The sequence below is a fragment of the Copadichromis virginalis genome, linkage group LG5, assembly GCF_057382275.1.
Source record: "Copadichromis virginalis isolate Kocher_CV1m ecotype Utaka linkage group LG5, C_Virginalis_male_GT1.1, whole genome shotgun sequence".
Lineage (NCBI taxonomy): Eukaryota > Metazoa > Chordata > Actinopteri > Cichliformes > Cichlidae > Copadichromis > Copadichromis virginalis.
Window position 1 is genome coordinate 28,184,917 of NC_140622.1, and position 26,508 is coordinate 28,211,424.

At 41.2% G+C, this 26,508-nt stretch overlaps 1 long non-coding RNA gene across 1 annotated transcript; it reads right to left on the minus strand.

The window, feature by feature from the left end:
- Positions 1-16,124: 16,124 nt before the first annotated feature.
- Positions 16,125-16,971, minus strand: LOC146709975 (uncharacterized). Its single transcript, XR_014920506.1, has 2 exons — positions 16,738-16,971; positions 16,125-16,663 (listed from the first exon to the last, which is right to left on the minus strand). It is a non-coding gene; the product is annotated as an uncharacterized LOC146709975 (long non-coding RNA).
- Positions 16,972-26,508: the final 9,537 nt, after the last annotated feature.

The window sequence follows — 26,508 nt, forward strand, 5'->3', positions numbered from 1 at the left end:
CTGGAATTTCAATGTGTAATTTATTGTATAATTGTAAGTTATAAGTTATTGTAAGTTATTAGTACTCAAAAAAATTAAGGTAACAATTTGCATGGATATTTCTGAGTAGAATAAAAGTAAAAAAATAAGTTTTAATAACTAAATGGAGTAATTTTTTAAACAATTAAAATTAAGTTGGTTCAACTTAATTAAGCTTGTAGAGGACAAAGCAAATCATGTTGTTTGTACGTAAGGAATAGAGTTTGCCTAACTAGAGAACTCTTGTGGCATTTACGCTATAGTGGCTAAGCTGAAGTAACTTAAAAAGATCCATGCAAATTGTTACCTTAATTTTTTTACGTTAAGCCAGCAGATCTTTTTTTAGAGTGCACTAAGGAGTTTACACCCACATTGGTGATTGGTGATACTGTAACAAACCACATTTGGTCTCTCTATTTATTTCTGCATAGGTGCTATTATAAAGTGTTCACAACACATTAATCTAGAGGTGAATGATTCTCTGTCTTCTTCCTCATCATCGAAGAGTCTTTACTAGGTAACAAGCTAAGCTAGAGTAAAGCCCTGTTTTAACTTCCATCCATCAATCCATTGAGCGAATCCAGCTGTCTTAGGGCGAGAGGCGGGTCACACCCTGGACAGGTTGCCAGTTAGTCTGCGGTTAATCTCTGCTGGTATCCACATCTATTTACTCTCAAAGAAACTGTAAAGTTTTGTGAATGGAGTCTGCAAATCAATGAACCAGTGAAGTTTGCTTCTGTCTAGTGTCAGCAATACTGACAGGAGTTGTCAAGGACATCCCTGGGTAAGCTTTGCTATTAGATGCTATTAGCTGGCATTAGTGAAACGTTCTTAAAAGTGCATCTAACATTGTTCAGTTTGGAAACTTGGTGAATACACTTTCATACAATGTGAGAAGCTAATGAAAGTGTTCATCAGAGTGTTAGCTTATAACCAGCTTTTGTTGTTGTTTAGCTCACCAGAGAAGGGAGGGGGAGGGTTGCATGTTCTGCTGACAAAACGTAATTTTGACAATTCTGGGAGTAAATAGGCATGTTTATACACATTTCTCTGTGTTAGACTCCTTACCTCAGTTCGGGAGAAAGAGGACACTGTTTCCAGATCCAGGAACTTCTTATTATGATGAGACATAGGTATGATCCTTCTGATCATGAGTCTGAAAGAGCAAACACTAATTAAAATTTGCTCCCACAGCACCCAAATACTTACAAGTTTTCTTCTCCTCAGCCTTCGTTGTACTATCTATGGGACTGGTTTCTACCCAAATAAACACAGTTGGGTGAAACAGCAATGTTCATTTCACTCTACTCAAGGTGGAACAGCAACATGTTTATGAGAGTGCAATATTCTTATTTCTTTTTGAATAAACTCAAAAAATAATAATTGACTGTACCCTTAATCTATTTAACGTCTATTATGGACGAATCAAGAAGTGCAACATATTCCATGTTTATTTTAGCCTCCCAGTTCTGTAGAAATAGAATCCCAGATTCATTAGTGTTTCTTTCATTCCATGTGTGCACACATGCATCAACACTGTCATTACAAATGTGGTCCAGATCTTCATGCGGCTAAATCGAGTCACAGTTTGCTGTCAGAACATTTAGAAGTTGTGCAGCTGCTAGATGAAAAAAGAACATGACACAGATGTGTTTGCCTTAACAAACAAACAACAAAAACTTCTGAGGGGAAATGACTTCCTGTACAGTGTGAAAAATAACAGCTGAGAGCCTGCTGATTCACACATTAGAGTTTGATCCACATTAGAGATTTTTACAGATTCAGAGCCATGGTGTGTGTGTGTGTGTGTGTGTGTGTGTGTGTGTGTGTGTGTGTGTGTGTGTGTGTGTGTGTGTGTGTGTGAGAGAGAGAGAGAGAGAGAGAGATTTGATAGAAGAATGTGTTTCCATTTCTTCAGCTCTGTATGGTAAAATCAGACAGAAAATTAAGCTGATACTTTTGCTCTTTTAGTTGTGGCTTAGTTGAATTCTTTACCACATTTACATTAAACTTATTGTAAACGTACTTATTCTTAGGTGACTTGAGGCAGCTGTTGTTATATTATTATTATTATTATTATTATTATTATTGTTGTTGTTGTTGTTGTTGTTGGCACAATAGAAATAAAAAAATAATCATAATATTTAATATATATTATATATGATATGCCTCTGTCCCTCTGTCTGTCTTGCTGTGTATGACAAAAGAATTTCCCTCGGGATGAATAAAGTTCTTATCTTAAATTAATACAAAAATGTGATTCTAAGTGTATGTGAGTGATTGTTCTTTTCCTCCAGTTTACATTTTGTCCTTTTGTTAGCCCTCTTTTACCCCCCATCCCGCTTTTCAGCTCCAAATATCTCTCTTTTTTTCAGTGTTTGGGATCTGCTCATCTGCACGTGGAGACGTGGAGTTCTCGGCCACCCATTGGCTGAGGACTTCGTTGAATGCTATTGGATGGAAGACGGCTCTTCTCTCTGCCATTGGCTGTAGGGGAAATGGTTGAACTCACCCCTTATACATTTCTCATTTGCAGTGGCACACTTAACATGCAGGAGTTAAGACTTGGTACAGTTTGTGTGTTTGCTTCTTGGAAGTCTTGACTTCAACAGGTGGTCTGACAGGCAGGTGGTCTGACAGGCAGTTTCACTAACTGTTCATGTTTACTCCAATAATGTGATTTTTAACCGAAGCAACCACATGACAAAGCCACACATACATCCTTGTTCTGGGGTGTGTTTAGTAGTACAACCTATTTGCTCCAGTTTGCAACAGTTTTCTGGTTCCTTTCCCACGATGCATGGCATCCTGCGGAAGTTAAATTCTCAGTTAGAGCCATTTCCGTGTGGTTTGGTGTATTTTAAAAATGTATAGTTTTTAAAAACAATGTAAGAGCCACTGCGGTTAGTTTTTATTTGAATATGATCTTGGGCTGTAGATGCAGGTAGAAACATTCTTTGTTTCATTTTCTACTCCTTTGTGGCTTAACTTTTAAATACTGGTATGTATTATTTATTGTATTTTTCCATTTTCTTCTGCCTATATGGCGTTGGGGGAGGGGGCACTAGAGCCTATGCCAGCTACCATAGGGCAAGGCCGGGGTACATCGTGGACAGGTTGCCAGTTGGTCGCAGGTATAACAGAGGTACACATGACAATTTAGATCTGTGTGCAATTTATAATCACCAATTAACCTAACCCTACCAATTGCATGTCTTTGGATTGTGGAAGGAAGGCAGAGTACCCAGAGAGAACACACGCGAACACAGGGAGAACAGAAAGACCCCAGCCAGTGGACAGTGAAGTCAAACTCCAACAGTGCTAACCACACTATCTATTTTATTCATTTTGCAGTTTTATCTATTAATCTGGTGACTTTGCTGATAATAAAGGACCATCATGTGTGCTGACTGAAAACAGAGTTCTTCCAGTAATGTGAATGTGTCTGACGGACAGTATTTAAGGACAAATATGAAAAATATCCCATCAGTGGTTTCAAAATATTTGTGAATGCGACGAATCCACAAAACTCCCTAGAGTTGATGTCAAAGAGACAAAAGGTGTTGTGATATTTCCTTTTGTTTTCTGTTCTCTTTATTCATTGCTTCTGTTTTCCAAATTGTTCAAATGAAAATGACCATATCTGCAAATGGCAATTACCTCCTTGTTACTCTTCGTTTAAAGATAAGACCATCATAACGAATAATAAATGTTTTTTCCTGCTTTTGTCAACTTTAAGAGGAGCTTTGTTATGTGACTAAAAGTGGCATTGGGACAAGAACTTTAAACTTTAAAGGACTGGAAAATTAGCAACTTTTCATACCAGTCATTAATATTTTTTATTATTTATTAAACTTTAAGAAAAACTCTACTTAAAAAAAAAACTTTTACACTGTAAGATTTTGGAGACATTTTTATGACCTTTTGGTAAACAGCTCAGTGGTGAACATGAAGAGGAAAAAAAACCTTTGAATTATATGAGGGGAACAGAAAGAACAAGTGAGTTTTAAAGAAAGAGGAAACCCATTGTCATCTCTTTTTGCTCAGCCCCCCTGCCTCTCCTGTCAGCCCCATTGTCCTCCATCATAATGGAGACTGTTTGATCATCTTAAAAACTCCTGATTACCAGTCAGGACGCTTTTTCAAGGTCAGATCTCAAAACAGACCCAACAATACAGAACAGAGAGGGAGTTCCTCTGAACGGTTTGGGCCCCTGCAGATTGTAAAGGCCACAGCTTTAAGGACACCCCCTTCCCTTTCTATACCTTTTCCCAAAAACACATTGGAAATGCGATGCTGCCGAGGATCATAGCTGTGAGTGGTGGGGGGCAAGAGGAATGGGCGACATTCCAGGAAAAAATGGCTGCTTCTTGGAAAAAGAAAAAAAGATGGCACATGCTATATGGGGGGAAACAATGTGCCATCTTTTTTGTGGGATCCACGCTGGATATAAGTTTTCCCACAAAGTGGTCTATTAAACCAGGACCATATGTTTGTGAAGCCATTTGATGGGGATTTTTAAATGCTGCAGTTGGAGAATGAAAGCTTGGTTTGTGTTAGTATTTAATAGTCTATATTTTTTAAAGGAAAAATGTTCTTGCATGCTGGTGCAAAAAATTGCAAACACTGATTTGTTACAATATATGAAAAGTAGCAGGGAAAAAAGTTTTGCATATTACATTATAAAGATTTGCATGCCAGCTGCAAGTCTGGTTAAAGTCTGTGGGAAAACCTGTTTACACAAGACATCTTTGAACTTGAAAGTGTTTGTGACTCATAAACTGTAAGGCATCATTTCACTGTTGGGGGAAATTACCTCCACAGCAATAATTCTGTTTTTGTCCCAATATGGATGAAGTAAAGAGTACCACTTTGCCCTTTTAAGTGAACCAATATTCTTTCAACACTTTCAATATTTAAAACCATTAATAGTATTTAAATGCCCAGATTAGTAAGACAGGGCTGGCTGGCATGTCAAGAAAAGTCACAGTTCATTTAGCTGGAACAGGCAGAGTTTGATGACCTTTCAACTTGAAAGGATGATGTGGTCACGCTGTTTTAATTGCATTTGCACCTCTTAAAATTCACTCACAATAGAAGAGTGACAGAGTGAAGAGTGAATGACTTCCAAATGTGGTTAAGTTAAAGGTCATTTTCCCTTATAGCATGTAATACCAGGTGTAAACTGAGTGTGCATACTACACACTAAATGCAAACTGAATTAAGATTTGTTTTGTTGTTTGTTTGAAGGGTTTTGTTTTGTTTTGTTTTGTTTTGTTCTCTTTTCTTTTCTTTTCTTTTCTTTTGGGATCTCTTTTATATAGTGACACGTGTCCTACTGCTGTTTTTCTGTTCCATTATTGGGCTGTAGCCAAAAACTTTTCTTTCTTTCTTTGTCTTCCCGTACAGAAACCTTATATGGGGTCTAGAAAACTTTAAATCTCTACTTGGGGTAGTACATAATGTTAGTCCAAGGGTTTTGTTGCTGACCAGTAGCTGCCAGTTTCTGCGGTATCCCTTAAAGTAAGTAAACTGATTATTATTTGCCATTATTATTGGAAAATGATTCCATGATAATTCATATTGGATGAAATTCTGTAAGTAATCTGCCTGACCAGACAAGATGACTGCCAGGTGTGAATACCATGAAAGTCTTTAGTGAGCAGATTTGATCAATAATCAAAATGCGCTTCAAATGTGCATTTATAAATAAGGATACCAAATATATATGGGGGGCACATTGGTATGGTGGTTGGCAACGTTACCACACAGCAAGGAGGTCCTGGGTTTGAATCCACTATCTCTGTGTGGAGTCTGTGTGTGGAGTCTGTGGGTGTCTGTGTGGAGTTTGCATGTTGTCCCCGTGTTTGCGTGGGTTATCCCCAAGTACTCCGACTTCCTCCCACAATGCAGAGACACGCAATTAATGGCGTTAGGTGAATTGGTGATTCTACATTGCTCATGGGTGTGAATGGTTGTCTGCCTCTCTGTGTTAGCCCTGCGACATGATGGCAACCTGTTCAGGGTGTACCCTGCCTGTTATCCCAAGGTAGCTGGGATACACCCCAGTCCCCCTGTGATGCTGCTAAAGATAAGTGGAAGAGATGGATGGATGTATAATAAATAAAAAATACAATTTATCAACATGTAGTTTCGACCAAGTTAACTGATTTCTTTAAATTTCAATTGATACTTGGTGAGAGCATCATGATTTAATTGTTGTGCATCAATGAACTGTTCTCTCTCTTTAATTAAGTTAACAAAATTAATTTGAGTAGCAAATGAACAACAGTAACATCATTACAAATCAGATTTAGCATGTTTCCCTCCCTGTGTGTTAAAAGAGGTCAGTGTTTGTTGAGTTTGCATGCTAACAGTTAGCAGAATAACTATTTTAACTGCATACTCACACTAACATTAGTGTCAGGGTTTACTGCTTATAGATGTTAGCATCTAGGCTGAAATGGTTCTTTATTTCCCTTAAACACACACACACACACACACACACACACACACACACACACACACACACACACACACACACACACACACACACACACACACACACACACAGTGTGTTTGTATCCTTACTCCATCATTCTCCCTGTAATTTCACAGGCTGTTAGAGAACATTTAGACACACACACACACACACACACACACACACACACACACACACACACACACACGAACTACAACTCTATAAAACCCACAGTTGGGCCCTCTAATTTTATAGGTAGTCAGCAGGACACACACAAACATGATCTCCTCTGTCCTCAAAGCCGTCCCTGTAATTTTACAGTGTTATGTTGAATTTATACACAGAGATGGATGGATGGAGTTACAGTTTTGAGAAAAGAGTTTCTGTTCAACACAGTCATCCTCAAAGTACATGTTGTCCTCTCAGAGCAAAAGCCACACACCAGAATGTGAATAAGATATTATGCAGAGGGAGGACATCTTGTTTATTCAAATAAGGATCCACAAACATAGTTAAAGCACAGCCTCTGTTAGCTCAAGGATTTTAAATACCAGGGCACTAATATATAATCACTATATATATATATATAATCACTATATATATATATATATATATATATATATATATATATATATATATATATATATATATAGTGATTATATATTAGTGCCCTGGTATTTAAAAAAAAAAAAAAAAAAAAAAAAAAAAATATATATATATATATATATATATATATATATATATATATATATATATATATATATATATATATATATATATATATATAGTGATTATATATTAGTGCCCTGGTATTTAAAAAAAAAAAAAAAAAAAAAAAAAAAAAAAAATAATATATATATATATATATATATATATATATTTATTTATTTATATATTTATATATATACCCTGCTGTTATGTGCTGGGTGTTTTTTTTTATGGGGCGACCGTGGCTCAGGGGGTTGGGAAGCGTATTTGCAACCGGAACGTCGCCAGTTCGATCCCTGGGCTCTCTGTCCTGGTCGTTGGCCAGAGGGGCCGATGGTGCGATATGGCAGCCTCGCTTCTGTCAGTCTGCCCCAGGGCAGCTGTGGCTACAACCGTAGCTTGCCTCCACCAGTGTGTGAATGTGAGAGTGAATGAATAGTGGCATTGTAAAGCGCTTTGGGTGCCTTGAAAAGCGCTATATAAATCCAATCCATTATATATATATATGTGTAGAGGAAGATGGCCGTAGTGATAGATGTAGCTATGCTGAGTGATAGTAACATCAAGAAGAAGGAACACGAGAAGCTGGAGAAGTACCAAGGCCTGAGAGAAGAACTCGAGAAGATGTAACAGTGGTCCCAGTGGTAACTGGAGCACTTGGTGCAGTGACTCCCAAACTAGGCAAGTGGCTGCAGCAGATGTTCCCAGGAGCAACATCCAAGATCTCTGTCCAGAAGAGTGCAGTCCTAGGAATTGCGAAGACCTCAAGCTCCCAGGTCTCTGGTAGGGGACCTGAGATTGAAGGTCAAATACAGAAGCAGTGTGACAAACTAAGTCCAACCCACGATATAATAGCTGTGAGAATAAAACTTTAGCTGTCAGACAGATTTTACTCTCGAATACTTTGCTACACAGAGGAGTCCATTGTTGACTCAATGCCTGAAAATTGCCCAGCTTCTTGCTAAGAACTTTACCATTTAACATGCTATCCGGGGCCTGAAGAGCCTGCCATGATGCAGCTCTTGGATTTTTGCATTCTCTCTGAGCACTGCATGCTCTGACCTTGAGTGATTTTGCAGTGACGTTCACGCATTTTTATTTTTCCCCGATGAGTAAAATCTTATCATTTAAAGACAGTATACAATGAGTTTAAACTGTCAGTCATTTCTGTAATCTCAGGGGCAGAGAAAGAAAACATTTTCATTATAATCTGAATTTTAAAAAAGACTACTTTCACTACCACAGACTGCTTTTTTTAATACCTAAGATTTTGACTCTTTTGCGTTACTTTTTGTAAATGTTCTGCAGTTCTCTGGAAATATTAATATTAATACAGAAACTGAAGATCAAGTGTGGCATGGAAATTCAGTTTTTGTTCATTTGTTTTATGGACATCTGGTGGTTTTCATATGATTAACAATTTCCCCATTTCTTCACTGAAAAAATTTCAACTCCACCCATGAACTGTCCCTTAGAGGGTGGCACATGGATATGAAAATATCACTGTGGTTAACATGTAGGGTGAAGAATACACCTTTTTCTTGACTCAGAAGTGGACAAACACAAAACACAGGAGACCACCCAGATATGGATGACTTTAAATGGCTAGAACAGAAATCTTCCTGAATTAAAATATGTGCAGTAAGAGAAATGTGAAACACAGCAAATAAAACCAGAACCAAACATGCTTCTGCTTGCTATGGCGACAATATCTATCTGTCTATGGTAGAGAAGACTGGGAAAGTACAGCTGTAGAGCTGAGGGAAACTGCCAAGAAAGTATTTCCTATATCTTCTGGGCAGAGGAAAGAGGACAAGGAGAAGTTGGAGGTTGTGTGGCGAGACGAGGTTGGGATATAAAGTAAATACTCTTTGCAGTTTTAAAAAGACAACGCCACCCTGGGAATTTCACCCAGAGAATACTGAAAGTAACACTAAATCACCAGAAAGGCACTTAGGTTCGCTATACTCAGTCCAGAGACGAGGTTCAATGATCAACAAATTCACAATTTATTAATAATTATTTAAAACACCATATAAAAGCACAATCATAAATATTCAAGTACAAATATGCTTAAAAAGGTATTCAGAGCTGAGGCTTACCAGTGGAGGGGCAGGGATGCCACACACAAACTAAAGAAAGAAAACACACCCAAAACACCAGTGCAACAGACTATCACACACACTCACACTAATAAACTAAACAAGGCAGGTGTGTACACTCAAGGGATCCCACCACCAAGGCACCCTAGTCTCCTCCACGTCGGCACTCCGCATCTGAATAAAAGAAACAAAGAAAATGTTAATATATTACAACAAACTAATGTGTAGCACCGGGGGATAACCCAACTGCAGGACCACACTGGTGATCTACAGCTAGAAAAAGGGCCTCCCACCAGTGGTGTAACAGAGAATCCAAACTACAAATCAAAAAGCAATAAAACAACATACAATCTGAATAAAACTCTAAAATCTGGAGCAAACGGAATCGCCGTACTGCTCCAACTTGCCGTCCACACGACGATAAGTTAACAGTCAATCAATATGCACGCCAGCTGACTCCGATAACCGGCATGCATATGGCCGTTGTCCACGCCGACGTCCACTGTAAAAGCTGACAGCAGCAGGGAAAGAATTCTCACAACGGGAACAGACGGTAAAAGCACAGCAAGGCAAAACAGCAGCACTTCAGTTCACGTAGCTTGGCGCAAAACTAAGGCCCACACTTCCTGCGAAACATAATAAATAATTACTATAAAAGAACAATAGAAGGCAGAGAGCGTAACAAAAGTTGATTACGTACCAAGTAAGCCGGGTCATAGAATGTAAGCAGAATAGCTCAGAGGAGGCTTCTATAGCTACGACCAGCTGCGATGGAGACTTTAGAGTAACCCACAAACGATCTCTACCACACCGAGGAAGTCAGGTGACCAAAAAGGAGATCACAGGCAAGCAATGCAGAGACACTCAAATGGCCACTATTTATACCAGCGCCCCCTAATGGGCCAGGCTGAAAGTGGGTTGGACCGCGGGATAACATTCATCCTGCCACATTCTACCCCTCCTTCTTGCATCGTCGCCCCGACGATGAATTACAAAGACACCCAGATTAGTCCCAAGGCCTAAAAAATGCAGAGACAGCATGTACCCTAGGCTCAGAAATAGAGTTAGCAGCCCCTTGTGCCACCTCCCCTGTTGGTCTTGGGAGATGATGGATGTTTGAATGCTGGCCAGCTGTGGACCGGGTTGTTTTTCGCACCACCACATTTCTTGTATCAGAACTCGTAGAGGGAGCAGGAAGAGAGCTAGATGGAACTGGTGCTACACTCGGAGTAACTGTACAAGTGGCTGGAACATCGGAAGTTCGGTCTTCTGGTGGAAGCAACAACTCAGGGCTACTTGGAATCACTGCCACTGGGCTGTAAGATGGTGAAACATTTACTTGAGGAGCTCCTATGCTCAGGAATAACAGGTCACTGTCACGTGATGAGTCATGTCCTGGTTCTGGGGAGGATATTTCTGGGCCACGTGAGCTACTGCTTGGAGCAGGCCCTTCTGATGGTGTAGCTGCCGTTACCACAGCCTTCAACAAGGTACGATGAACATGCTTCACACTGCTGGGATCATCTGCAGGTGCAATGGTATATACTGCCCCACCTCCTTTAGGTGCCTTCAGGATTCTATATACCACGGGTTTCCATCGATCTTGGATTTTACATCTCCCTCTTCCACTCAGATCGCGCAGGAACACCAACTGGCCATTGTTCAATGGTGCCTCTTTCACCTTTTTATCATGGTGCCTCTTTCTGCGGTCGGCAGCCAATTGCAATCGTTCCTTGGCTCCTTCATGTACAACCTGTAGCCGGGCTTGATGCTCCTGAATCCACTCGTGCACATCTCCACTGATGGGGTCCGGTACTCTGCCCAACAGAAAGTCCACTGGCAACCTGGGTTCTTGCCCAAACATCAATAAGAATGGGGTTTCCCCAGTAGCCTGATGGGGAGTGGTATTATAACAGTAGAGTAACTGGGGCAAACATACATTCCAGTCTCTTTTTCTGGATACTGGCAGGGTCCGCAACAAATTGTGCAAAGTCCTATTAAAACGTTCACACTGACCATTTCCAGCCGGATGATAAGGAGTAGTGTGGGACTTCTCGATACCATAAAACCTGCAGAGCTGCTGGATCAGGGAGCTTTCAAAGTTACGACCCTGATCGGAATGGATACGCGCTGGTACACCAAACTTTGAAAACCACTCAGTCACGAGAACCTGGGCCACTGTAGCAGCACATTGGTCACGAGTGGGGACAGCCAATGTATACTTGCTGAAAACATCAGTCATCACCAAAACGTTCTCCAGCCCATTTCGGGAAGGTTCGAGCAAGGTGTAATCAATGGCCAAGATTTCATTTGGTCGAGAAGCCAACAAATGTCCCATGAAACTTTGAGCTGCTGGTCGGGTGTCTTTTGCAATTTGGCAACGTTCACATCTCTGACACCAACGAGCTACCTCAGCAGACATACCGGGCCAGTAGCACCGTGAGCGGAGAAGCGCTAGGGTCCTTTCCACCCCTTGATGGCCATGGTCCTGATGAACATGAGTCAACACCTGCTCAATCAGTGCACTAGGCAGCAAAAGCTGAAGTATCACCTCGGCACCGTCAGGGCGATGAACCTGACGATACAGAACTCCTTCCCTTTCAATCAGACGATCCCATTGTCGTAGCAGCACTAGAGCAGGTGGAGCAAGCTGCTGCCGCTCCTCAAAGCTGGGTCGCTGCTTCCGCCTCCAGAACACCAAGATCTCTTTTATCACTGAGTCGACCTGTTGGAGGGTATGAAGATCAGGAGTAGTGAGATGGGGCAAAACTGTAATGGCAGCTTGTGATACCTCAGCTGGTCCCAGCCGCAAGGCTTGTTGAAGAGGTCCAGGCAAGGCTGTACCAGGAACCATGGCTTTAATCTCCTGAGGATCAGGTGGATGCTGGCGAGATAAAGCGTCTGCATTCTTATTACTCCTTCCTGACCTGTACTTTAAGTCAAAGTCAAACGAAGCGAGCTGAGCTGCCCAGCGCTGTTCAGTAGCCCCAAGTTTAGCAGAAGACAAGTGACTAAGAGGATTGTTGTCGGTGTAAACAATACACTTATGGCCCAACAAGTACTCTCTAAATTTCTCAGTCATGGCCCACTTAAGTGCCAAAAACTCCAGCTTCATTGAGCTATAATTTAGCATATTGCGCTCAGGGGGCCTCAAACCCCGACTGGCATAGGCTATTGGCCTCACTTTACCTCCCTGCTCCTGGGAAAGCACTGCCCCTAGGCCGGCATGGCTGGCATCCACTTCTAAAATAAAAGGCAAAGAGAAATCTGCATAAGCCAGCACTGGTGCTGTCGTCAGCTTAGTCTTTAATGCCTCAAAACTTTGAGCACACTCTGCAGTCCAGTTCTCCGCGACACCATGCTCTGACCTCTTCTTTGATTTTCTGCCTCCCCACTCTGCCACCAGTCTATGCAGAGGTGCCGCCAACTTGGCAAAACCCTCTACAAAACGGCGATAATAGCTGGCAAACCCAAGAAAGGAGCGTAGTTCCGAGACAGTCTTAGGAGGCTGCCAGTTAGCCACCACTTCCACCTTGCTAGGGTCCGTAGAGACACCTTGATCGGAGATGACATGGCCTAGGTAGCGAACCTCCCGCTGGAAAAAGGCACATTTGGCAAGCTTGGCTTTTAAACCTTCCTGCTGAAGCCGACCTAGCACCACATCCAGCCGCTCAAGATGTTGCGATACTGTTGATGAAAAGATTACAATGTCATCAAGATAGAGAAGCAGAGACTGGCACTGTTGATCACCGAAAAGGCGTTGCATTAGTCTCTGGAAGGTACTAGGGGCATTACAGAGCCCAAATGGCATTCGGTTCCACTCAAATAGGCCGAAAGGAGTACAGAAGGCAGTCTTGGGCCTATCCTCTTCCGTAACTGGGACCTGATTATAGCCACTTGCTAAATCCATGGTGGAAAACCAACGGGCACCAGTCAGCGCATCTAAGGATTCTTCAATGCGCAGCAGGGGGAATGCATCTTTCCTTGTCTTGTTGTTCAGTTGCCGATAATCAACACACATGCGCGGGCTGCCATCCTTCTTCTTAACGAGCACAATGGGAGAAGCATAGGGGCTGCTACTCTCTCTAATCACCTCGGCCCCTAACAACTGGTTAATATGCTCTTTCACAACCTCGTACTCTGAAGGGGGGATGCGCCTATAACGCTGCCGCACGGGGATATCGTCTAAGACTGGAATGTCATGGGAGATCAAGTTAGTGCAACCCAAATCAGTGTCATGAGCAGAAAAGACCGAGCTGTATTTCTTAAGGAGAGACCTCACCTGTCCCTGTTCCTCTGCTGACAGTTTAGACAAATCAATCCCTTCCATCTGATCCTGCACAGTAGGAGTGGCGGTGTGAGATGCCATTGTGGCTACGTTAGGGAGTACTTCTGTCACGCCAGCGGGCAAACTGACCACATGAACATCTTCCAGGGTCCCTATAACGGTCCTGGGGTGAAGCAAGACCGCCGTGGTCCCTACATTAACAACTGGTATGTATGCAGTACCTCTAACCACTCGAACCAATGCAGGGGACGCTAAAAGTCCAGCAGGCAAGTTAACATCAGTAGGTTCAAATAACACAGTGGCACCTGAATATTGCTCCGAACAGGTGGCGGCCACTACTTTCATTACACCACCCGGAATGCAACATGCTCGCTTACCCCTCACTCTCACATGGCCAGACAAATCCAGTGGGGCTCTTATACTAACGTCATGGCACTTTTGCAGCGCCTGCACAAGGGGTTTAGGGGCCTCTGTGACAAAGCCCAAACTAAACAATGCTTCACCGTGTTGCCCAAAAAGCTCGTGGTAACACTTCCGAATGACATTCATCCCCAATACACCCGGAACCGTGGAAGGTCCTGCACCTGGAGGATCTTTAACGACCAACACGCCACACTGTGGAAGAAACTTGTCACAGAGCTCTACACTTAGCTCGATATAGCCAAGGTAAGGAATGGACAACCCATTAGCCGCTTTAAGCTGCAACCAATGACAAGCTTGGAGACGCTCTTGACCCCAGGACTCAAAATGCTGGCGGAAAAAACTTTCAGTAATGGTAGAGACCATGGACCCTGTATCAACCAAACAAGGTACTTTTATACCGCCCATGTCCACATCTATATGAGGACAGGATGAAATTAATTTCGAGACTGCCTCTGGACCATTAGAAACAACCCTTGAGCCAATAGACACCCCACCCGAACTGTGGCTCGGCAATACGGAGGGTGCTAGTTTTCCGAAGCCGTATTTAAAGGAGAGTGCCTGCGATTATGCAGAGGGGCCTGCGAAGGAGGCCGGGAACGAGGAACGCGTTCCCCATCACACTCCCGAGCAAAATGTCCAGGTTGCTGACAACGACGGCATATAATGGAGTCGCCCCGTCCTGAGCGAGGCATTCGATGGGGGCCCTGCAATCGAGCAATGCTCTGAGTGAGCTGATTAAGTTGCTCCTGCTGGCGCTTTAACAATTCCTTCATCTCGCTCATCTCAGACAAACGGGTAGACTGAGCTATTCCTGAGGGACCGCTATGGACCCCATACTGAATGCCATAAACAGAAGGGACAGAACTGCTTCTATGCCTAACGCCACTAGGCAACCCTTCACGTTCCCACCTAATAGCTTCCCCTCTAATCTCCAGCAATGTCAGTGTTGGCTGCCTCCTTACTAGCTGCTTTAACTCCCGCCGCAAGGTACTATCTAAGACCTGTTCAACAAATTGATCTCTTAATAAAACGTCAGCATTGGGCATGCCATTGGGGGCACTCGATTTAACTTTTTCCATAAGACCCAAGAGAGCGAGGGAAAACTCTTGCAGTGTCTCACTTTCCTGCTGTTTTCTAGAGAAGAAAGCTTCCTGCAATGCTACATAGGAGTCTGAACAGCCATACAGTTCTTGCAATATAGTGATTATCTTAGCAGGATCAGTCCTCTCTGCACTAGAGCGATATTTGATCTCCTCACGTGCTTCCCCTTCTAGGTGGTCAAACAGGAAAAATGCTTTATCAGCCAAAGACAAATGACGTGCTCTAGCACAACCTTCTATTTCCTCCAACCATTCATTCAACCCTATACCTGATTTTCCTCTAAACATAGGGCACTTTCTGTCACGGGGCACAAAAACTAGTCTCTCTGCTACAGAGACACCAGCCGTTGGGGGGTTAACAGATGATGCAGTTGAAGTAGAAGGTGTAGCACTAGTACCTGACCCATCAGCCCTCTCCTGACGCAGCCTCTCATTGTCTGCTTTCAGCTGCGCGATCAAGTCCCTGAGTTCCTGTAACTCTTCCTCCATCTCTGTAACACAGCTGTGAAATCCCACACCAAAGTAGCTGCTGCTTTGCCTTTATTCTGTACAAAATAATATAAAAAAACAATTTACGTTACACCAAACAAAAAAAGAAGAACACACGTCTCTGTTTTAAAGAGTATATCCTGTCGACAACGCCAAGTTTGTGGCGAGACGAGGTTGGGATATAAAGTAAATACTCTTTGCAGTTTTAAAAAGACAACGCCACCCTGGGAATTTCACCCAGAGAATACTGAAAGTAACACTAAATCACCAGAAAGGCACTTAGGTTCGCTATACTCAGTCCAGAGACGAGGTTCAATGATCAACAAATTCACAATTTATTAATAATTATTTAAAACACCATATAAAAGCACAATCATAAATATTCAAGTACAAATATGCTTAAAAAGGTATTCAGAGCTGAGGCTTACCAGTGGAGGGGCAGGGATGCCACACACAAACTAAAGAAAGAAAACACACCCAAAACACCAGTGCAACAGACTATCACACACACTCACACTAATAAACTAAACAAGGCAGGTGTGTACACTCAAGGGATCCCACCACCAAGGCACCCTAGTCTCCTCCACGTCGGCACTCCGCATCTGAATAAAAGAAACAAAGAAAATGTTAATATATTACAACAAACTAATGTGTAGCACCGGGGGATAACCCAACTGCAGGACCACACTGGTGATCTACAGCTAGAAAAAGGGCCTCCCACCAGTGGTGTAACAGAGAATCCAAACTACAAATCAAAAAGCAATAAAACAACATACAATCTGAATAAAACTCTAAAATCTGGAGCAAACGGAATCGCCGTACTGCTCCAACTTGCCGTCCACACGACGATAAGTTAACAGTCAATCAATATGCACGCCAGCTGACTCCGATAACCGGCATGCATATGGCCGTTGTCCACGCCGACGTCCACTGTAAAAGCTGACAGCAGCAGGGAAAGAATTCTCACAACGGGAACAGACGGTAAAAGCACAGCAAGGCAAAACAGCAGCACTTCAGTTCACGTAGCTTGGCGCAAAACTAAGGCCCACACTTCCTGCGAAACATAATAAATAATTACTATAAAAGAACAATAGAAGGCAGAGAGCGTAACAAAAGTTGATTACGTACCAAGTAAGCCGGGTCATAGAATGTAAGCAGAATAGCTCAGAGGAGGCTTCTATAGCTACGACCAGCTGCGATGGAGACTTTAGAGTAACCCACAAACGATCTCTACCACACCGAGGAAGTCAGGTGACCAAAAAGGAGATCACAGGCAAGCAATGCAGAGACACTCAAATGGCCACTATTTATACCAGCGCCCCCTAATGGGCCAGGCTGAAAGTGGGTTGGACCGCGGGATAACATTCATCCTGCCACAGTTGGCAGAGAAAACGAGGTATAGGTAGGAGGCTAAGTGTACAGCAAAGAGAGGTAGCAAAAGAAAAGGAAAATACTTATTGAGTTGTGTGTGAAGTTTGACACTAAAGAAGGAGACACATGCCCAGTTAAGTAGACAGTGAGATCAAGTAAAGGAAGTGTGGTGAGAATTGAGGGAGTATTTTGAGGAGCTAATGAATGAAGGAAATGAGAGAGACAGGTTAGTAATGGTAAAATGGTAAATAGCCTGCATTTGTATAGCACTTCACTTAGTCCCTAAGGACGCCAAAGCGCTTTACACTACATTCATTCACCCATTCACACACTGGTGATGGCAAGCTACATTGTAACCACAGCCGCCCTGGGGCGCACTGACAGAGGCGAGGCTGCCGGACACTGGCGCCATCGGGCCCTCTGACCACCACCAGTAGGCAACGGGTGAAGTGTCTTGCCCAAGGACACAACGACCGAGACTGTCGGAGCCGGGGCTCGAACCTTCCGATTACAAGACAAACTGCCAACTCTTGAGCAACGATCGTGCAGGAAGTGGAGAGGATTGGGAAGTAGGAAGGACAGCTGTTTGAAAGGATGGACAATGGAAAGGGGATTGGATCAAATGACATAGCTGTGGACGTGTCGAGGAGAGAGGGCAGTGGACTTTCTTGGACAGTCTTCAAGCATGAGAGGATGCCGAGGAATGGCGAAGTGTACTGGGACTAATTTTCAAAGGTGATGTGCAGAGCTGTAGTAACTACAGAGGGATAAAGTTGATGAGCCATACCATGAACCTGTGGGAAAGAGTTGTTAAGGCTAGGTTATAGAAAATAGGTAATGATCAATAAGCAGCAGTACTGCTTCATGCTAAGAAAGTGCGATCTTTGCTTTAAGAAGCAAAGATGAAACGTGTAGTGAAGGTCAGAAGGAGTTTCACTGTCTTTGCTGAGAAAACGTATGATAGGGTGTTAAGAGAGAAACTGTGGTACTGCATAAGGAAGTCAGGAGTGACAGAGAAGTATGTGGGGGTGGTGCAGGAAAAGCATTTTTTTCTCTCTATATATATATAAATTTAGCCACGGTCAAATCAATTGCTTTACTACACCAGTATGCTGTAAATGTTGATTTCATGATGCAGTGGCTATAGATTAATGGCACTTAATGTAATTGGTCAGAAAATCTCCCAGGAAAATAAAAGCTTGGTGTGCAGCCAAAACAGGGAAACTTACCTTGTCACTGCTAGTAACTTCTCATATGTAGGTAACATTCTGTATGCTAGAACAAGTAGATTAACTGTGGTAAACGTTTAGAGATAATAAAACAAAAAACAGAAAGTGAAAGTAGAGTCAAACTCCAACTGATTTTTAGATGTTTTTAGTGAATCTATCAGCTTTCACCTGCATCAAGATCTGCCTCACATGGGTTTTGTGTTTGTGCATTTCAGAAAAATAACATGTTTGATTTATATGAAAAATAAAAATCAGCATTGTGCTACATTATTGCCACACTGTTGGTTATGAGTGGTAACTTCCTTTCTGCTGTCAGCTGCTTAGATGTATTGAGTTGGGCTCTGCCCACTGGCTGGTAGAGATATGACTGCAAAACAAATTCCATTTTAGTGAAAAGAATATTAACTTCCATACATGGAAAGCGTAAAATGGGAAGATATCAGACTGTGAAGTGAAATGCTCCATGGAAATAAGACGCTAGGGGGTAGATGGCCTCCAGACACACAGATTTTTGCCATCTAGATTGTAAAACTGTATCAGCTGAGCGACAACGCTCAAAGATTTCTGTAAATGTTAAACTGTTTTTTTTATTCATGTTGTAGGATGGAGGATTTCATGAGCTTATTAATAGTGACTTTTTTTTACTGGATGTCATTAATCATTTAACCCAAACTTAAAAAGAAAACAAGGAAACTGTAAATCAAATATTAAGAAAGTTTTATATACACCAGTAGATATTTTTACATTAAACAGAAATATAAAGTAGTAGCTGTCAGTCTATGATCATTAATAAAACATTTATCTCTGTTTATTAGAGAGATTTAAAATCTCTAGTTTAGGCAGTCAGGAGAGCCTGGATCATTGGACTTGAAAGGAAAATGTGTTGGAATGGCTGATGAGGTTCCCTTTCCACAAAGGCCTCTTTCTCCTATGATCATAAAGTTTTCCACACATTGGTGTGATGAGCTGTACAAAAGCAGCATAACATTAAATGGAAAATTCCCACAACAATCATGTATTAAAGTCAGAAGCAGAAACTGCTTCTCCACAGGAGATTTTTGGGGAGGGGGAGGGGAGGGTCAAAGGTCAGTGCTCTGTAAATGAATAGACTGCTTCAGTTCGGAGGAAGAACAGGACTCCATTGTGTCCTGGAAGTGGATCCTCATGAAAACATTTGACCTGTCAAGGATTTAAGATCATTAGCCGGTGACCCTCCTCCCATCCCCTCAACACCTTACTCACCCTTTCACCCCCAAATCTCTTGGTTCTCCATCCCTGGACCCCCTAAGGCTGACCTAAGTCCAAAAAATGAAGTATCTTAAGATAAACACTGTGTTCACACTAGATTAAATATTTATCCAGCTTGATTATTGAAATTCTAAAAATTATATTTTCTTCCATGTTGTTGTTAATGATGCAGTCCAAACATCAGCACACAGAAACATAGCTTTAAATGAGTGTAAATGAGTCCCTCCACCTCTGCCTGCAGTATGATAGAGGGCAAGCTCTTGTGCTTGTGCATGGTATTCCTCTGGCTTGAGATTTGTGTGTGCGTGAGCCACTGGTTGCTACAGTACAGCAAGAGAAGGTCCTCATTAGCAAGCAAATTAAGTAAGTCAGTTAACTGTAAAAAGAAATGTTTTTCTCTAGCTCTCAGTCATAAATAAAATGACATATTTCTCATCCAAAAACTCTGCATTTAGAAAACTTGCTCCAGAGTTTATAAATCTTGAAACGCCAGCTCAGTGTTTCATCTTTTGGGGGCGAAACTAAGTGTCTGTAAAATGATAAACATATTTATATCTGCAGTTTTTTGATAGACTAAAGGCATAGTTTTGATTTTTCTTTCTTACTCTTAAGTTTTCAGCTTTTTTTCTACAAAGTTGTAGCTTACATGACTCAGTGTATTCAGGGTAATCCAAATTCTGGTTTTCCTCCTGCACTTACAAGTTTTGATCTAAAAAAAATTGCTGTAATTGCTTTTTAAACGCTGAGATCTGAGCAGAAAGACAGGAGATGTAAAAACATTACATGCAGTGCTTCTCAGATAGTCTAATTGTTCTGGTGTCTCAGGATATTTTAAAGCTGGTGCAGTGGAGTGCTTCAAATGCTATTCATGTAATCCTCAAAATCTCACAAATGTATGTAACTTTTATGCAGTGATAGTATTCAGAGGTACAATCATGATTTAGAACTGATGTGTCCATTTTTGTTGTTTTTTTAATTTAATTCCTCCAAGTATGCCTCTGAGCCTTTATCAAGCCATAAACTGTTTTCACTTTTCTTTTTTTGTGCCTGAAAAGCAAGCCTATGCCTTTCCTCCCATTCACCAAAAAACTGATCTTATCTTTTCTCATTCTCTTCCTGTCTCCAGCCATTCATTCATTACCTCTTCTGCTCTCCCGAACTTTCTTTCTTTCTTTCTTTCTTTCTTTCTTTTTTTCTTTCTTTCTTTCTTTCTTTCTTTCTTTCTTTCTTTCTTTGTGTCTTATATCCACACTCAGTGTTTTGTAAGTAAAAGTTATGGCTGCATCTGTCGCATTCATTCGTCTTGCTGTCAAGCAAAAAGGATCCCACTGTGTGCATGTGCGATGATTGACTCAACACATACACACACCTGTTGTCACACTGTGTGCAAACACGCCATCACACACGATCCCTCACCTGTCCTCTGCTTCTCCTTCACAAATCACATTCTGCCAAACCAACATCCATCCAATTATCCATTGATTCTGTCCTGACATGTCAGTATTTGTTTGCATCTATCAGTTTTACATATATCTTAATATCTGCAGACAGTTTCAGCATGAAACATTGATTCAATGTCTGCAGCTGTGTGTGTGTGTGTGTGTGTGTGTGTGTGTGTGTGTGTGTGTGTGTGTGTGTGTGTGTGTGTGTGCCGCAGCTGTGCGGTCATCTGTCACCTTTCAGACTGCTGAAGATGGACTGCTGCTGTCTGAAGGTGAACTGGAGCCATTTTGGTATCTGACATACAGTAAGAGAAGCATGCTAACTGGAGGATGCTAACAACAAAATGCTATCATAGTCCAGCTAATGCCAAATTTTTATATACGAAACTACAGATTAAGAGCAGTGTCACCATTTTTCACAAGTTTTTGCCAAAGCGGAAGCTGAATTTATCTGAGGGATAAAAAACCCCATCATAGCTAGGTGTTTTGATAAAAACACCTAGTTGGCTTGATAAAACCTAAAAGACCAGTGAAAGATAATGGGTATCATAACAGTGGTTATGAGTTGTCTTTGATAACACTGCTTCAGGTATTGCATGAGTACATATTAAGAAGGGGCATTTCAATGCATCATTTCACTCTTCTGCACAAAGTAGACTGAGTTCCAGCTGACTATGTGCAAATTCCTGTGCTGATTTTACATTGACTGCACAACTTAGACTCCCTTTAATGTTTTTCCTGAGGTAAGACCACAGAATTTGGTCTATATACTGTAGTTACATATTGTAATTAAAAGAATTAGTAAAAAAAAAAAAAAATAGGTAGAAACTATTAATATATTTTGCTCCAGCCAAGGATATGTCTTCTGTATAATTTACCATGGTGATCTAATCACGGCATACCTTACTAACCGTAATGAATTGGTGAGGTCAATTTCCAAATGGAGTTAAAATTTTCTCTGTGTGCAAGAGAATCAAACAGGACATTGTGTGAAGTTGCCTAACAACAGACAAACCATTCCAGATAGGTACTCTGGAAAAAAAATATCACATAGGTTTATAAGTATAGACTTTAACGGGCAGAGGGACACTCACCTCCAATAAAACATTTTTAAAAAAAGTTAAATTATAACTATAGATCCTACTATTTGCAAACAGTAAGAAAATGAAATTGATTATGGTATTACTGCTATCCTCATCAGGACACTTCCCTGGATCATCACTAAGGTTTACAGCTTAATTTTACAGATTCACACCATCTGTAGATGGAGTGGGGTTAAATGTCTCTCTAGGAATGTGACTGAGGTGAAAAAGAGGAGGAGGAGGAGGTAGTTGTGTTAGTCTGGTCAAGTGTCAGGTTGTTTGATATTCAACAAATGCCTTTCATCTTCTAGTGGAGACGAGCAAAGAAAAGCTGGCTGATTTGGAGGGGGGTTAAATACACACAGACTGTTTTCACACATGCACTTTGGACAGTTTAGTGAGAATCAGGTCAGGATTTTTAAGAGCTGTCATTTTTCACATGTAGCACACAGCAGGAAATGGTCCCTTTCAGGAACATTTGCACAAAAAGTTGGGATCGGAACAAAATAAAGGCTGGAAAAGTAAACGGTATTTTAATTGGCAATGGATCAGTAACATGACTGGATGCAAAAAGAGCATCTTAGAGAGGCAGAATTTGTTAGAAATAGTCCTTTTATGCATATACAAGTATAATATAGAATAATAGAATATTTAGGGCTAAAGACCTCATAGCACCCCCAATAGAGTACTTCACTCTAAAACTGCTGGTTTGCTTGTGATTCCTATGATATTTAGAAGTAGATTAGGAGACAGAGTCTTCAGCTTTCAGACCTCTCTTTTGTGAAACCAGCTCCAGTTTGGATTCAGGAAACAGACACCCTCTCTACTTTCAAGGCTTAAAACTTTCCTTTTTAACAACGCTTGTAGCTAGGGCCCTTAGTTAAGATAAGATAAGATAAGATAAGATAGAACTTTATTAATCCCTCGGGTGGGTTCCTCTGGGAAATTCGACTTCCAAAAAAAGCACAGCAACGACCGAAGTTACAGTTACAGAATTGTTATATACACACACACACACACACACACACACACACACACACACACACACACACACACACACACACACATATATATAAATACAGAGACAAATATAAATAAAATATACAAAGGGGATAAATAGAATAAATAGGAATAAAAAATAAAAATACAAGTGAATTGCACATTTCAAGTATTGAGTCTATTCCACTTTTGACTATTTACAAAAAGTATTGCACAAGGTATTGTACAGTGAGGTGAAGAGGCACTACAGCTTAGTTGTTCCCCCCTCCTTTGTCCTCCTGTTTCCCCTCCCTCTCCCCTCCAGAGAGGAGTTAAACAGTCTGATGGCGTGTGGGACAAAGGAGTTTTTAAGTCTGTTAGTTCTTGTCTTGGGGAGAAGCAACCTGTCACTGAACAGACTCTTCTGATTGTTTATGGCCGTGTGCAGAGGATGCCCAGCATTGTTCATAATGTCCATCAGTTTCTTTAATGTCCTTTTCTCTGCCACTGTCACCAGAGTGTCCAGCTTCATGCCGACCACAGAGCTAGCCTTCCTGATCAGTTTCTCCAGCCTGGAGCCTAGTTACGCTAGGCTAGGCTAGGTTAGGTCTAGGTTTTATCTTATCTTATCTTATCTTAGGCTGCTGGAGGCCATAATGCACCTTTTTCACTCACTATGTGCTTACTCAACACTCTGCATTTAATCATTAGTTATTATTAATCTGTTGCTCTTTTCTACAGTGAATCTTTTGTCCTTGCAGATGGCTGTCCCTCCCTGAGCCTGATTCTGCTGAAGGTTTATTCCTAAAAGGGGGTTTTTCCTTCCCACTGTTGCCAAGTGTTTGCTCAAAGAGGGCTGTTTGATTGTTTTGATTGTTAGGATTTTCCCTGCATGATTGCAGGATCTTTACCTTACAGTAGTAAGCTATATAAATAAAAACTGAATTAAAATTGAATTGAATTGATTCTGTCATGGAAATCATAGCGTGGGCTCACAAACACCTCTAGAAAAAAACTAACATCCGGGATGTCCAGGAATTTGGTGGGATGTTTATTTAAAGACCATGCTTTAAAGAATTCTCCAGCACTGAGCGTCATCGGAAGGCTTCTCTGTGATCTTTTAAGACACCAGATAATAAATAAATGCATGGACTAGTTTTTCAGCATTATTGAGACAGAATATTTCTAGTTTTGGCAATACACTGTCTAAGAAGGAAGTCTTTAATGTTGTTCAATGTACGACATGTTACTGTAAACTGAATTTACAGGGTTGTGGTGTGACTAGCTGCTGTCTGCAGTAAATGAGCTTGTATTGCAGTAAAAGGTCTGGATAATCCCTTTCTTCTCTGCAGTATCTGGTGATGCCCCACAATGATCTCATTGACATGAATGAAGAAACCGCTGTTGCTACTTTAAGTGTGAAAGAACCGTTAGCAATCACACATCTTCCACCTCCCCATCCGTTAGTGTTTACTCACCCAGCCCACTGCAAACTTCCTCACACACATGCACACACTGCAAGCCCACTTTCAGTTCTGTATTTGATTTCCCATCAGCGCATCAGGTTTTACAATAAAAGTTGTGAAGGTGGTATTTTTATGTGTGTTTTGTGGTCTGGGGGTCTCTATGATGTGTTCCTGTTTTCTCTAAATATTACTATGTTTTCCTCTCAGTCCAAAATTAGACAACCGACACTTCACAGCAAAGGGCTGATGGTTAATTTAAAAATGTCTTCAAATTGCAAACCTCCCAAAAGCTGCAAAGACGATCAGAGACAAAACAACACTAAAGTCTGAGGGTTTGTGGTCTTTCCACACTGTATCACAGATGGTTGGATAGTGTCGCAAGCCCCTTCCTCCACACCTTTCCATCGCTCCATTGTTGTGGTGTTTGCTGTGAGTTTCCGAAACCAACAGTCCAACATTCATGTCACACTGTGATTGAGCAAGTATGTGGAGGCGAGAGAGGAGTCAGGCTTTGGAGTCTTGATTGTAGATCATGGCTACTTTTTACTAAAGTACTTGTTACGCTTTTCATGTGTAACAAGTACTTTTTACTATTTCAAGAAATATTAACAGAAATTGTAATTATTGCACTTCCATATTGCATTTTGAATTACTTGTGTTACGCCTGTTTTGGAAATTATTTGAACAATAATGAACTTTTTACATGAGATACATGCTTTTAAAGAACAAAGGCAATTTGCAGAGCTGTAGAAACTACAGAGGGATAAAGTTAATGAGACATACTATGAAGCTTTGGAAAAACTTGCTGAAGCTGAGTCAAGAAGAGGTGCAAAATGGTATCATGCTGGAAAAGCAATTGGTGGAAAAGTATAGCAAAGGTCAGAAGGAGTTTGACTGTGTTTTTGTGGATCTGCAGAAAGACATGGAAGGAGAAGAACGGTGGTGGTGCAGGACATGAATGAGGACACCATGACAGAGGTGAGTTAGGAGTAACAGATGGGTTCAAGGTAGGCGTGGGACAACATCAGGGATCTGCTCTGAGCCCTTTCTTGCTTGCAGTGGTAATGACTGGGTTGACAGATGAGGTCAAGCAGGAGTCTTCGTGGATTATTATGTTTGCAGATGATGTCGTAATCTGCAGTGAGAGTAGAGCTGAGGTAGAAGGTAGAAGAAAGCCTAGAAATGTGGAGGTATGCTTTGGAGAGAAAAGGCAAAAAAGGCCAGTAGAAGCACGACATAATAGATGTGTGTGAATGAGAGGGAGGCAAGGGGAAATGTGTAGATTCAAAAAGTAGAGAGTACATGAATTCAAATTCAAATTCAAATTCCAATTTTATTTGTCACATACACAGTCATACACAGTACGATATGCAGTGAAATGCTTAGACAACTGCTCGTGACCTAAAGAAAAAAGAAAAGGTTATAAGATAGGAAATAAATATGAAAATTAAAAAGGGTAAATTTAACTAGGAAGGAATAAAATAAAATAAAATATAAAAATTAAGGTTAAAAATGAAATAACTGTACAACACAAATTAGAATGAAGGGCAAATTTAACTGGGAAAGAATAAGATAAATATATAAATTAAAGTTGAAAATAAAATAACTGTACAACAAAATACACAATATACAGTATAGAACTATATAAGAATGTATGAAGAAATATAAATATATATATACACAATAACAGCAGCTGTACAAGTATTAACTGGAAATGAAGAAATATAATATCCAGTGTTGTGCAATCCACATCCACATGAGTTTAAATACCTGAGATCAACCATCCAAAGCAATGGACACATGGCACAAGAGAATTGAAGAAGAAAGTCCAGGTGGGGTGGAGTGGGTGGAGATGAAATAAGGTAGTGAGACCTTCTGTGATGTAAGGTATGGTGACAGTCGCACTGACAAGGAGACAGAAGGCCAAGCTGGAGGTGGCAGAGCTGCAAAAAGGGTTTTTACAGGGAGTGACCACAATGGACAAGATTAGAAATGAGTGAATCAGAGTGAGAGCTCAGGTTGAAATGGCTTGAAGAAGTTCAACTTCAAGTTAGAGGTGCAGGGTTTAGACATGTGCAGAAGA